Source organism: Oncorhynchus gorbuscha, linkage group LG03, assembly GCF_021184085.1.
Source record: "Oncorhynchus gorbuscha isolate QuinsamMale2020 ecotype Even-year linkage group LG03, OgorEven_v1.0, whole genome shotgun sequence".
NCBI lineage: Eukaryota > Metazoa > Chordata > Actinopteri > Salmoniformes > Salmonidae > Oncorhynchus > Oncorhynchus gorbuscha.
In genome coordinates, this window is record NC_060175.1 from 108,541,725 (window position 1) to 108,556,353 (window position 14,629).

The 14,629-nt window shown below is 48.4% G+C and overlaps 1 protein-coding gene across 1 annotated transcript in view; it reads right to left on the minus strand.

Annotated features, from left to right (window-relative positions):
- Positions 1-12,710, minus strand: part of LOC124018249 (neural cell adhesion molecule L1.1-like) — a 153,104-nt gene extending 140,394 nt beyond the window's left edge. Inside the window, 1 exon segment of the mRNA XM_046333517.1 lies at positions 12,542-12,710. The gene's annotated coding sequence lies outside the window, so the exon portion shown is untranslated.
- Positions 12,711-14,629: the final 1,919 nt, after the last annotated feature.

Below are 14,629 nucleotides of genomic sequence, written 5' to 3' on the forward strand. Positions count from 1 at the left end.
GTTTCTCATGCCAATAAAGCCCCTTGAATTGAATTGAGAGAGAAAGAGAGTAATATAGACAGAAAGAACCAAATGACACCCCCGTTTGATTTGACCATAATAAAGAATGCTATGATGTCACAAACAGTTATCAGCGGGGCCACTTCATGTCTCCAGAAAACAACATTGTAGTGATGATGATGATGATGGCAGGTAGCATAGTGGTTAGAGCATTGGACTAGTAACCGAAAGGTTGCAAGATTGAATCCTGAGCTGACAAGGTAAAAATCTGTTGTTCTGCCCCTGAACAAGGCAGTTAACCCACTGTTCCCCTAAACAAGGCAGTTAACCCACTGTTCCCCTAAACAAGGCAGTTAACCCACTGTTCCCCTAAACAAGGCAGTTAACCCACTGTTCCCCTAAACAAGGCAGTTAACCCACTGTTCCCCTAAACAAGGCAGTTAACCCACTGTTCCCCTAAACAAGGCAGTTAACCCACTGTTCCCCTAAACAAGGCAGTTAACCCACTGTTCCCCTAAACAAGGCAGTTAACCCTCTGTTCCTAGGCTGTAATTGAAAATAAGAATTTATCCTTAACTGGCTTGCCTAGTTAAATAAAGGTAAAACATGTTTATAAATGATGATTGTGTTGCAGATGATGATGATGTCTGCAAGCAGGAAGTCACCCTGCTGTGTATGATGATGTCATATTCCTAAGTTAACCTTTACCTGTCCAACCTTTCCACTTGGATGGACAAGGACCAACAACTCCTGGTTAGACCAGGTGTTACGTTCCCCAGTTTCTGTGTTATAGCTTGTGTATTTGAGTGTGTTTCAGGAGACAGCTTCCTGAATTCTCCGCAAGCAGCTGATTGGTCGACTCCATGGCTAATTGAAAAGCTGACCCCGCCCCCTCGTCAAGACGCAGCTGTCTCCAATTACCCATTACTTCTGAAGCTATATAAAACCCAGTGTTCTGTTCAGAAGAGAGGTCATTGCAGAGATATAGATTGCAGAAAGATTGATTGTGATTGAGAGAGATCATGGCTGAGAGAGGAGGCTGCTGGCTGAGGGTCATATTATGTTTGTTGTTTCTGAGAGCGATACAGGCAGTTGCTATGTACTGTGTTAGTTTGTGTTAGTTTGTTAGTTTGTTGCATTATGAGATAGAGCTTATTTGATGTCCTTTGTTTCTTAGTTTGTTTATGAAATTGTTTAATATTCTGTTTCATTTGTTCCCAGGGGTGAAGGGGAAGGCACCAAGAGGGTGCTTAGGCAAGAGGCCCGTGGGCATACATATACCCATTGTATATTCACTGTCTAGGCACACTAGGTAAGATCTGGGCGGACCACCCTCTGTATTTTGGTTAGGGCTCCAGGTGGTGCTGGAGCCCTAACCAACCCCACCTCTTTAAGGAATACCTAGGATAGGATAAGTAATCCTTCTCACCCCCCCCCCCTTTAAGATTTAGATGCACTATTGTAAAGTGACTGTTCCACTGGATGCCATAAGGTGAATGCACCAATTTGTAAGTCGCTCTGGATAAGAGCGTCTGCTAAATGACTTAAATGTAAATGTAATGTAAATGTGCTAAATTAGGTAAGTATTGGTTAGGCAGGTAAAATAGGAGATGGGGGCTTTGAGATTTACTTTCTTTGCTTTGGTTCCGTCCAGCCCCTTTTCCCCATATTACCGTGTAAAGGAATAAAGTCCTTGTAAACGGTACCACATTCTGCCTGTTGTCATTCCTACTCGCACCTACAGTCCCAAACCTCTTTCACTCCACGGGGAGTTGAGTTGTAGCAGGGTGTTGTGTTCCCTCTTCACAGAGGTCTGTGTAACACCAGGACAAACAACACCTGGATGGACCAGGACCACCAACACCTGGATGGACCAGGACCAACACCTGGATGGACCAGGACCAACACCTGGATGGGCCAGGACCAACAACACCTGGATGGGCCAGGACCAACAACACCTGGATGGGCCAGGACCAACAACACCTGGATGGACCAGGACCAACAACACCTGGATGGACCAGGACCAACAACATATTGATGAACCAGGACCAACACCTGGATGGACCAGGACCAACAACACCTGGATGGACCAGGACAAACAACATATTGATGAACCAGGACAAACAACATATTGATGAACCAGGACCAACAACATATTAATGAACCAGGACCAACAACACCTGGATGAACCAGGACAAACAACACCTGGATGGACCAGGACCAACAAAATATTGATGAACCAGGACCAACACCTGGATGGACCAGGCCCAACAACACCTGGATGGACCAGGCCCAACAACACCTGGATGGACCAGGCCCAACAACACCTGGATGGACCAGGACCAACAACACCTGGATGGACCTGGATGGACCAGGACCAACAACATATTGATGGACCAGGACCAACAACACCTGGCTGGACCAGGACCAACAACATATTGATGGACCAGGACCAACAACACCTGGATGGACCACGACCAACAATACCTGGATGGACCAGGACCAACAACATATTGATGAACCAGGACCAACAACACCTGGCTGGACCAGGACCAACAACACCTGGCTGGACCTGGACCAACAACACCTGGCTGGACCAGGACCAACAACATCTGGCTGGACCAGGACCAACAACACCTGGCTGGACCAGGACCAACAACATATTGATGAACCAGGACCAACAACATATTGATGAACCAGGACCAACAACATATTGATGAACCAGGACCAACAACACCTGGATGAACCAGGACCAACAACACCTGGCTGGACCAGGAACAACAACATATTGATGAACCAGGACCAACAACACCTGGCTGGACCAGGACCAACAACATATTGATGAACCAGGACCAACAACACCTGGATGGACCAGGACCAACAACACCTGGATGGACCAGGACCAACAACACCTGGCTGGACCAGGACCAACAACACCTGGCTGGACCAGGACCAACAACACCTGGCTGGACCAGGACCAACAACACCTGGCTGGACCAGGACCAACAACACCTGGATGGACCAGGACCAACAACACCTGGATGGACCAGGACCAACAACACCTGGATGGACCAGGACCAACAACACCTGGATGGACCAGGACCAACAACACCTGGATGGACCAGGACCAACAACACCTGGATGGACCAGGACCAACAACATATTGATGAACCAGGACCAACACCTGGATGGACCAGGACCAACAACACCTGGATGGACCAGGACCAACAACATATTGATGAACCAGGACCAACAACATATTGATGAACCAGGACCAACAACACCTGGATGAACCAGGACAAACAACACCTGGATGGACCAGGACCAACAACATATTGATGAACCAGGACCAACACCTGGATGGACCAGGCCCAACAACACCTGGATGGACCAGGACCAACAACACCTGGATGGACCAGGACCAACAACACCTGGATGGACCAGGACCAACAACACCTGGATGGACCAGGCCCAACAACACCTGGATGGACCAGGACCAACAACACCTGGATGGACCAGGACCAACAACATATTGATGGACCAGGACCAACAACACCTGGATGGACCAGGACCAACAACACCTGGATGGACCAGGACCAACAACACCTGGCTGGACCAGGACCAACAACATATTGATGGACCAGGACCAACAACACCTGGCTGGACCAGGACCAACAACACCTGGATGGACCAGGACCAACAACACCTGGATGGACCAGGACCAACAACATATTGATGGACCAGGACCAACAACACCTGGATGGACCAGGACCAACAACACCTGGCTGGACCAGGACCAACAACACCTGGCTGGACCAGGACCAACAACACCTGGCTGGACCAGGACCAACAACATATTGATGGACCAGGACCAACAACACCTTGATGAACCAGGACCAACAACACCTGGCTGGACCAGGACCAACAACAACCGGATGGACCAGGACCAACAACACCTGGCTGGACCAGGACCAACAACATATTGATGGACCAGGACCAACAACACCTGGATGGACCAGGACCAACAACACCTGGATGGGCCAGGACCAACAACACCTGGATGGACCAGGACCAACAACACCTGATGGACCAGGACCAACAACACCTGGATGGACCAGGACCAACAACACCTGGATGGACCAGGACCAACAACACCTGGATGGACCAGGACCAACAACACCTGGATGGGCCAGGACCAACAACACCTGGATGGGCCAGGACCAACAACACCTGGATGGACCAGGACCAACAACACCTGGATGGACCAGGACCAACAACACCTGGATGGGACCAGGACCAACAACACCTGGATGGACCAGGACCAACAACACCTGGATGGACCAGGACCAACAACACCTGGATGGACCAGGACCAACAACATATTGATGGACCAGGACCAACAACACCTGGCTGGACCAGGACCAACAACACCTGGACCTGGACCATGGACCAACCAACACCTGGCTGGACCAGGACCAACAACACCTGGCTGGACCAGGACCAACAACACCTGGATGGACCAGGACCAACAACACCTGGCTGGACCAGGACCAACAACACCTGGATGGACCAGGACCAACAACACCTGGATGGACCAGGACCAACAACACCTGGATGGACCACCTGGATGGGCCAGGACCAACAACACCTGGATGGACCAGGACCAACAACACCTGGATGGACCAGGACCAACAACACCTGGATGGACCAGGACCAACAACACCTGGATGGACCAGGACCAACAACACCTGGATGGACCAGGACCAACAACACCTGGATGGACCAGGACCAACAACACATTGATGGACCAGGACCAACAACACATTGATGGACCAGGACCAACAACACCTGGATGGACCAGGACCAACAACATATTGATGGACCAGGACCAACAACACCTGGCTGGACCAGGACCAACAACACCTGGCTGGACCAGGACCAACAACACCTGGCTGGACCAGGACCAACAACACCTGGATGGACCAGGACCAACAACACCTGGATGGACCAGGACCAACAACACCTGGATGGACCAGGACCAACAACACCTGGATGGACCAGGACCAACAACACCTGGATGGACCAGGACCAACAACACCTGGATGGACCAGGACCAACAACACCTGGATGGACCAGGACCAACAATACCTGGATGGACCACGACCAACAACACCTGGATGGACCAGGACCAACAACATATCGATGGACCAGGACCAACAACATATCGATGGACCAGGACCAACAACACCTTGATGGACCAGGACCAACAACACCTGGACCAGGACCAACAACACCTGGATGGACCAGGACCAACAACACCTGGCTGGACCAGGACCAACAACACCTGGATGGACCAGGACCAACAACATACCTGGATGGACCAGGACCAACAACACCTGGCTGGACCAGGACCAACAACACCTGGCTGACCAGGACAACAGGACCAGGACCAACAACACCTGGCTGGACCAGGACCAACAACACCTGGCTGGACCAGGACCAACAACACCTGGCTGGACCAGGACCAACAACACCTGGCTGGACCAGGACCAACAACACCTGGATGAACCAGGACCAACAACACCTGGCTGGACCAGGACCAACAACACCTGGCTGGACCAGGACCAACAACACCTGGCTGGACCAGGACCAACAACACCTGGCTGGACCAGGACCAACAACACCTGGCTGGACCAGGACCAACAACACCTGGCTGGACCAGGACCAACAACACCTGGCTGGACCAGGACCAACAACACCTGGCTGGACCAGGACCAACAACACCTAGATGGAACAGGACCAACATCACCTGGATGGACCAGGACCAACAACATATTGATGGACCAGGACCAACAACACCTGGCTGGACCAGGACCAACAACACCTGGCTGGACCAGGACCAACAACATATTGATGGACCAGGACCAACAACATATTGATGGACCAGGACCAACAACACCTGGATGGACCAGGACCAACAACACCTGGATGGACCAGGACCAACAACACCTGGATGGACCAGGACCAACAACACCTGGATGGACCAGGACCAACAACACCTGGATGGACCAGGACCAACAACACCTGGATGAACCAGGACCAACAACACCTGGATGAACCAGGACCAACAACACCTGGATGAACCAGGACCAACAACACCTGGATGAACCAGGACCAACAACACCTGGCTGGACCAGGACCAACAACACCTGGCTGGACCAGGACCAACAACACCTGGCTGGACCAGGACCAAAAACACCTGGATGGACCAGGACCAACAACATATTGATGAACCAGGACCAACAACATATTGATGAACCAGGACCAACAACACCTGGATGGACCAGGACCAACAACACCTGGATGGACCAGGACCAACAACACCTAGATGGACCAGGACCAACACCTGGATGGACCAGGACCAACAACATATTGATGAACCAGGACCAACAACACCTGGATGGACCAGGACCAACAACACCTAGATGGACCAGGACCAACAACACCTAGATGGACCAGGACCAACAACACCTGGATGGACCAGGACCAACACCTGGATGGACCAGGACCAACACCTGGATGGACCAGGACCAACACCACCTGGATGGACCAGGACCAACAACACCTGGCTGGACCAGGACCAACAACACCTGGCTGGACCAGGACCAACAACACCTGGCTGGACCAGGACCAAGAACATATTGATGAACCAGGACCAACAACATATTGATGGACCAGGACCAACAACATATTGATGGACCAGGACCAACAACACCTGGCTGGACCAGGACCAACAACACCTGGCTGGACCAGGACCAACAACACCTGGCTGGACCAGGACCAACAACACCTGGATGGACCAGGACCAACAACACCTGGATGGACCAGGACCAACAACTCCTGGCTGGACCAGGACCAACACCTGGCTGGACCAGGACCAACACCTGGCTGGACCAGGACCAACAACACCTGGCTGGACCAGGACCAACAACACCTGGCTGGACCAGGACCAACAACACCTGGATGGACCAGGACCAACAACACCTGGATGGACCAGGACCAACAACACCTGGCTGGACCAGGACCAACAACACCTGGCTGGACCAGGACCAACAACACCTGGCTGGACCAGGACCAACAACACCTGGCTGGACCAGGACCAACAACACCTGGATGGACCAGGACCAACAACACCTGGCTGGACCAGGACCAACAACACCTGGCTGGGCCAGGACCAACAACACCTGGATGGGCCAGGACCAACAACACCTGGATGGGCCAGGACCAACAACACCTGGATGGACCAGGACCAACAACATATTGATGAACCAGGACCAACAACATATTGATGGACCAGGACCAACAACACCTGGCTGGACCAGGACCAACAACCATATTGATGGGCCAGGACCAACACCTGGATGGACCAGGACCAACAACACCTGGATGGACCAGGACCAACAACACCTGGATGGACCAGGACCAACAACATATTGATGGGCCAGGACCAACAACATATTGATGAACCAGGATCAACAACACCTGGCTGGACCAGGACCAACAACACCTGGCTGGACCAGGACCAACAACACCTGGCTGGACCAGGACCAACAACACCTGGCTGGACCAGGACCAACAACACCTGGCTGGACCAGGACCAACAACACCTGGCTGGACCAGGACCAACAACACCTGGATGGACCAGGACCAACAACATATTGATGGACCAGGACCAACAACATATTGATGGACCAGGACCAACAACACCTGGATGGACCAGGACCAACAACACCTGGATGGACCAGGACCAACAACACCTGGATGGACCAGGACCAACAACACCTGGATGGACCAGGACCAACAACACCTGGATGGACCAGGACCAACAACACCTGGATGGACCAAGGACCAACAACACCTGGATGGGCCAGGACCAACAACACCTGGATGGGCCAGGACCAACAACACCTGGATGGACCAGGACCAACAACATATTGATGGACCAGGACCAACAACATATTGATGGACCAGGACCAACAACACCTGGCTGGACCAGGACCAACAACCATATTGACGGGCCAGGACCAACACCTGGATGGACCAGGACCAACAACACCTGGATGGACCAGGACCAACAACATATTGATGGGCCAGGACCAACAACATATTGATGAACCAGGATCAACAACACCTGGCTGGACCAGGACCAACAACACCTGGCTGGACCAGGACCAACAACACCTGGCTGGACCAGGACCAACAACACCTGGCTGGACCAGGACCAACAACACCTGGCTGGACCAGGACCAACAACACCTGGATGGACCAGGACCAACAACACCTGGATGGACCAGGACCAACAACACCTGGATGGACCAGGATCAACAACACCTGGATGGACCAGGACCAACAACATATTGATGGGCCAGGACCAACAACATATTGATGAACCAGGATCAACAACACCTGGCTGGACCAGGACCAACAACACCTGGCTGGACCAGGACCAACAACACCTGGCTGGACCAGGACCAACAACACCTGGATGAACCAGGACCAACAACACCTGGATGAACCAGGACCAACAACACCTGGATGGGCCAGGATCAACAACACCTGGATGGACCAGGACCAACAACACATTGATGAACCAGGACCAACAGCATATTGATGAACCAGGACCAACACCTGCATGGACCAGGACCAACAACACCTGGATGGACCAGGATCAACAACACCTGGATGGAACAGGACCAACATCACCTGGATGGACCAGGACCAACATCACCTGGATGGACCAGGACCAACATCACCTGGATGGACCAGGACCAACATCACCTGGATGGACCAGGACCAACATCACCTGGATGGACCAGGACCAACATCACCTGGATGGACCAGGACCAACATCACCTGGATGGACCAGGACCAACATCACCTGGATGGACCAGGACCAACATCACCTGGATGGACCAGGACCAACACCTGGATGGACCAGGACCAACACCTGGATGGACCAGGACCATCAACACCTGGATGGACCAGGACCAACAACACCTGGATGGACCAGGACCAACAACACCTGGATGGACCAGGACCAACAACACCTGGATGGACCAGGACCAACAACACCTGGATGGACCAGGACCAACAACACCTGGATGGACCAGGACCAACAACTGGATGGACCAGGACCAACAACACCTGGATGGACCAGGACCAACAACATTGACGATTACGCTGAGTCGGTGAGCGAGTTTATTAGCAAGTGCATCTGCGATGTCTTACCCACAGCAACTATTAAAACATTCCCAAACCAGAAACCGATGGCAGCATTCGCGCGAAACTGAAAGTGCAAACCACTGCTTTTAATCAGGATAAGGTGACTGTAAACATGACCGAATACAAACAGTGTAGCTATTCCCTCCAAGGCAATCAAACAAGCTAAGTGTCAGTATAGAGACAAAGTAGAATCTCAATTCAACGGCTCAGACACACGAGGTATGTGGCAGGATCATCAGTCAATCACGGATACAACTTCTTTGCTCGCTTTGAGGACAATACAGTGCCACTGACACGGCCTGCTACCAAAACCTGCGGACTCTTCTTCACTGCAGTCGATGTGAGTAAAACATTTAAATGTGTTACCCTTGCAAGGCTGCAGGCCCAGACAGCATCCCCAGCCGCGTCCTCAGAGCATACGCAGACCAGCTGGCTGGTGTGGCAGGGTAGCCTAGTGGTTAGAGTGTTGGACTAGTAACCAAAAGGTTGCAAGTTCGAATCCCCGAGCTAACAAGGTACAAATCTGTCGTTCTGCCCCTGAACAGGCAGTTAACCCATTGAAAATAAGAATATGTTCTTAACTGACTTGCCTAGTAAAATAAAGGTCAACTTCAAATTTAAAAAAATTACGGACATATTCAATCAAACCTTATCCCAGTCTGCTGTTCCCACATGCTTCAAGAGGGCCACCATTGTTCCTGTTCCCAAGAAACTAAGGTAACTGAGCTAAACGACTACCGCCCCGTAGCACTCACTTCCGTCATCATGAAGTGCTTTGAGAGACTAGTCAAGGACCATATCACCTCCACCCTACCTGTCACCCTAGATACACTACATTTTGCTTACCGCCCAAATAGGTCCACAGACGATGCAATCTCAACCACACCGCACACTGCCCTAACTCATCTGGACAAGAGGAATACCTATGTGAGAATGCTGTTCATCGACTACAGCTCAGAATTCAACACCATAGTAAGTTTCAAAATCCTCGGCGTACACATCAGACAAACTGAATTGGTCCACCCACACAGACAGCGTGGTGAAGAAGGCGCAGTACAGAGTCAATGTGGAGGCTATATACAGGGGATACCGGTACAGAGTCAATGTGGAGGCTATATACAGGGTATTACGGTACAGAGTCAATGTGGAGGCTATATACAGGGGATACCGGTACAGAGTCAATGTGGAGGCTATATACAGGGTATTATGGTACAGAGTCAATGTGGAGGCTATATACAGGGGATACCGGTACAGAGTCAATGTGGAGGCTATATACAGGGTATTACGGTACAGAGTCAATGTGGAGGCTATATACAGGGTGTTACGGTACAGAGTCAATGTGGAGGCTATATACAGGGGGTACCGGTACAGAGTCAATGTGGAGGCTATATACAGGGTATTACGGTACAGAGTCAATGTGGAGGCTATATACAGGGTGTTACGGTACAGAGTCAATGTGGAGGCTATATACAGGGGGTACCGGTACAGAGTCAATGTGGAGGCTATATACAGGGTATTACGGTACAGAGTCACTGGTGCTTTACAAAAACAATAAACCGAGGTCTCTCCTTAATCGTTCAACAACAAACATACGTTATCAGCTACTGAACAGGCAGCTCATATCAGCCTCGGACATCAACCATTCAGAGTTGGTCTTAGTGGGCGGGACCATTACATTCTATTGGAGTCACTACTTAACACAGTCAAAAAGTTATAATTATGGCTAAACCCTGCCAATTTTTACAAATGTGTTTTTAAATGTGTTTTTAAATCTAACCCTAACTAATGAAGGATAAGTTTGATGCGTTTGTCCACCACACCTTCTGTGCATGTGGCTAACACAACATCACTTTAGAGAGTAAGCCGTCCTTCAGTACAACATGTCATGTTGGAGATTTTCCAGTCATCTGATAATTCTCAATACCTATACTGTTCTCTTTGAAGTAGAAAGAATAATCGATACAAGTTAGACATGTGTAAGCGCGGTGAAGGCTGCTTTGTACAAATGTGAGTGTACCATGCTGGATCAACAGAATTAACCATTAGACATGTGAAAACAGAATGTAAGCAGAATCTGCTCACAGGCCATGCAAGACATTTTATAAGGGAGTGTCCCAGAAAATTAAACTTGGTCCCCTTAAAAATATAGGGTCCCACTTTAAAGAACGTTCAGCTGATAAAGGCTCCATAAGACCTTCAGAATACTTTCATAAGCACTACTTATGGGGGCCAAGTTGGGCTCCCGAGTGACGCAGCGGCCTAAGGCACTGCCCAGTGCCGTCCGGGTTAGGGGAGGGTTTGGCCCAGCGTCGTCCGGGTTAGGGGAGGGTTTGGCCCAGAGCCGTCCGGGTTAGGGGAGGGTTTGGCCCAGCGTCGTCCGGGTTAGGGGAGGGTTTGGCCCAGTGCCGTCCGGGTTAGGGGAGGGTTTGGCCCAGCGTCGTCCGGGTTATGGGAGGGTTTGGCCCAGCGTCGTCCGGGTTAGGGGAGGGTTTGGCCCAGTGCCGTCCGGGTTTGGGGAGGGTTTGGCCCAGTGCCGTCCGGGTTAGGGGAGGGTTTGACCCAGTGCCGTTTGGGTTTGGTCAGGGGTAGGCCGTTATTGAACTTGTTCTTAACTGACTTTCCTTGTTAAGTAAAGCTTAAAAGAACACACAAAATGACATCTACCATATTGAAATATATAAATATCACATGAATATTGAATTTGAAAACTGAATGCATTATTCATTCAATTCAGTTTCAAATCATGAAATACAAGTTCAATTTCTGAATTCAATGACTGAATTTGTGCTTCACAAATTCTAATATATTATATACAATATCCTAACACAAATTCTAAATTATGCAATTCAAATAGAATTTCTGTTGGCACTGAAATCGCTCCATACTCTTGGTTAAACAGATTTTCTACAATAATCGTTAACCTACGAAAGTGCTGTTATAGTGTTTCACCAGCATCCCAGCTGGTGAATATATATGTCAGCCATGTAGCCAACTAATGCACCATAAATATAGTGGCGTAAGTCCCAGTTGGTAAATATATGTGTCAGCTGTCATCCATATAACCAACTAACCTGTGTTTTAATATCAGAACTGAATAACAGACTGGTGTCACAGACAGGCCCACACCTAATACATCCCAGACACACACACTTAAACATACACACGACACCAGTATATCCCTCTATCTGTCTGACACACACACACACACCCAGCATGGTGGGATGATGCCATTGTCTCCATCTCTTCACCAGTTCCCTACCTCTGGAGGTGCTGTCTCTCTCTCTCTCCCTTTCTTCTCACTCTATTTCTGTCTTCCTCTCTTTATCTCCTATCCAATGTGTCTTCAGTGTCTTCTCTCTGTCTATCTGCTGAGAGTCGTGTTTAGGCTGCTCTGCAAGAATGCTGCAGTGATAGAGAAAAACACAAACCTTCTCTCTGTCTCTCCTCCCTCCTTCCAGCTTCTCATTCGCTGCTCTGGAGAGATGACATCACTCCTTTTATTGTGGCCTCTCTCTCTCTCTCTGTTTTCCCCTGGGTACCTCCCTGCCCCTCCCTCATCTCTCTCTCTCTCTTTCTTTGTTATCCCCTGGGTACCTCCCTGCCCCGCCCTCATATCTGTCTCACCATCCCTCATCTCTCTCTCTGAGACCTGCTCAGAGAACATCGTTCAGATGGTTGTTATATTGTGACTGGGGTAATTTTGATGATTTTAGAACGGTAAAGCTGTAGAATGGTATAGTAGAATGGTATAGTAGAATGGTATAGTAGAATGGTATAGTAGAATGGTATAGTAGAATGGTATAGTAGAATGGTATAGCTGTAGAATGGTAAAGCTGTAGAATGGTAAAGCTGTAGAATGGTAAAGCTGTAGAATGGTATAGTAGAATGGTACAGTAGAATGGTATAGTAGAATGGTATAGTAGAATGGTACAGTAGAATGGTATAGTAGAATGGTATAGTAGAATGGTATAGTAGAATGGTATAGTAGAATGGTATAGTAGAATGGTATAGTAGAATGGTATAGTAGAATGGTATAGTAGAATGGTATAGTAGAATGGTATAGTAGAATGGTATAGTAGAATGGTATAGTAGAATGGTATAGTAGAATGGTATAGTAGAATGGTATAGTAGAATGGTATAGTAGAATAGTAAAGCTGTAGAATGGTAAAGTAGAATGGTAAAGTAGAATGGTATAGTAGAATGGTATAGTAGAATGGTATAGTAGAATGGTATAGTAGAATGGTATAGTAGAATGGTAGTATAGTAGAATGGTATAGTAGAATGGTATAGTAGAATGGTATAGTAGAATGGTACAGTAGAATGGTATAGTAGAATGGTATAGTAGAATGGTATAGTAGAATGGTATAGTAGAATGGTAAAGTAGAATGGTATAGTAGAATGGTATAGTAGAATGGTATAGTAGAATGGTATAGTAGAATGGTATAGCTGTAGAATGGTAAAGCTGTAGAATGGTATAGTAGAATGGTACAGTAGAATGGTACAGTAGAATGGTACAGTAGAATGGTATAGTAGAATGGTATAGTAGAATGGTATAGTAGTAGAATGGTATAGTAGTAGAATGGTGAAGCTGTAGAATGGTATAGTAGAATGGTATAGTAGAATGGTATAGTAGAATGGTATAGTAGAATGGTATAGTAGAATGGTGAAGCTGTAGAATAGTATAGTAGAATGGTATAGTAGAATGGTATAGTAGAATGGTATAGTAGAATGGTATAGTAGAATGGTATAGTAGAATGGTATAGTAGAATGGTAAAGCTGTAGAATGGTAAAGTAGAATGGTAAAGTAGAATGGTATAGTAGAATGGTATAGTAGAATGGTATAGTAGAATGGTATAGTAGAATGGTATAGTAGAATGGTAAAGCTGTAGAATGGTAAAGCTGTAGAATGGTAAAGTAGAATGGTATAGTAGAATGGTAAAGCTGTAGAATGGTAAAGCTGTAGAATGGTAAAGCTGTAGAATGGTAAAGCTGTAGAATGGTATAGTAGAATGGTATAGTAGAATGGTATAGTAGAATGGTAAAGTAGAATGGTAAAGTAGAATGGTAAAGTAGAATGGTAAAGTAGAATGGTATAGTAGAATGGTAAAGTAGAATGGTATAGTAGAATGGTATAGTAGAATGGTAAAGCTGTAGAATGGTAAAGCTGTAGAATGGTAAAGCTGTAGAATGGTAAAGCTGTAGAATGGTAAAGCTGTAGAATGGTAAAGCTGTAGAATGGTAAAGCTGTAGAATGGTAAAGCTGTAGAATGGTAAATGGTATAGTAGAATGGTAAAGCTGTAAAGTCGAATGTAGAATGAATGGTAAAGCTGTAGAATGGTAAAGCTG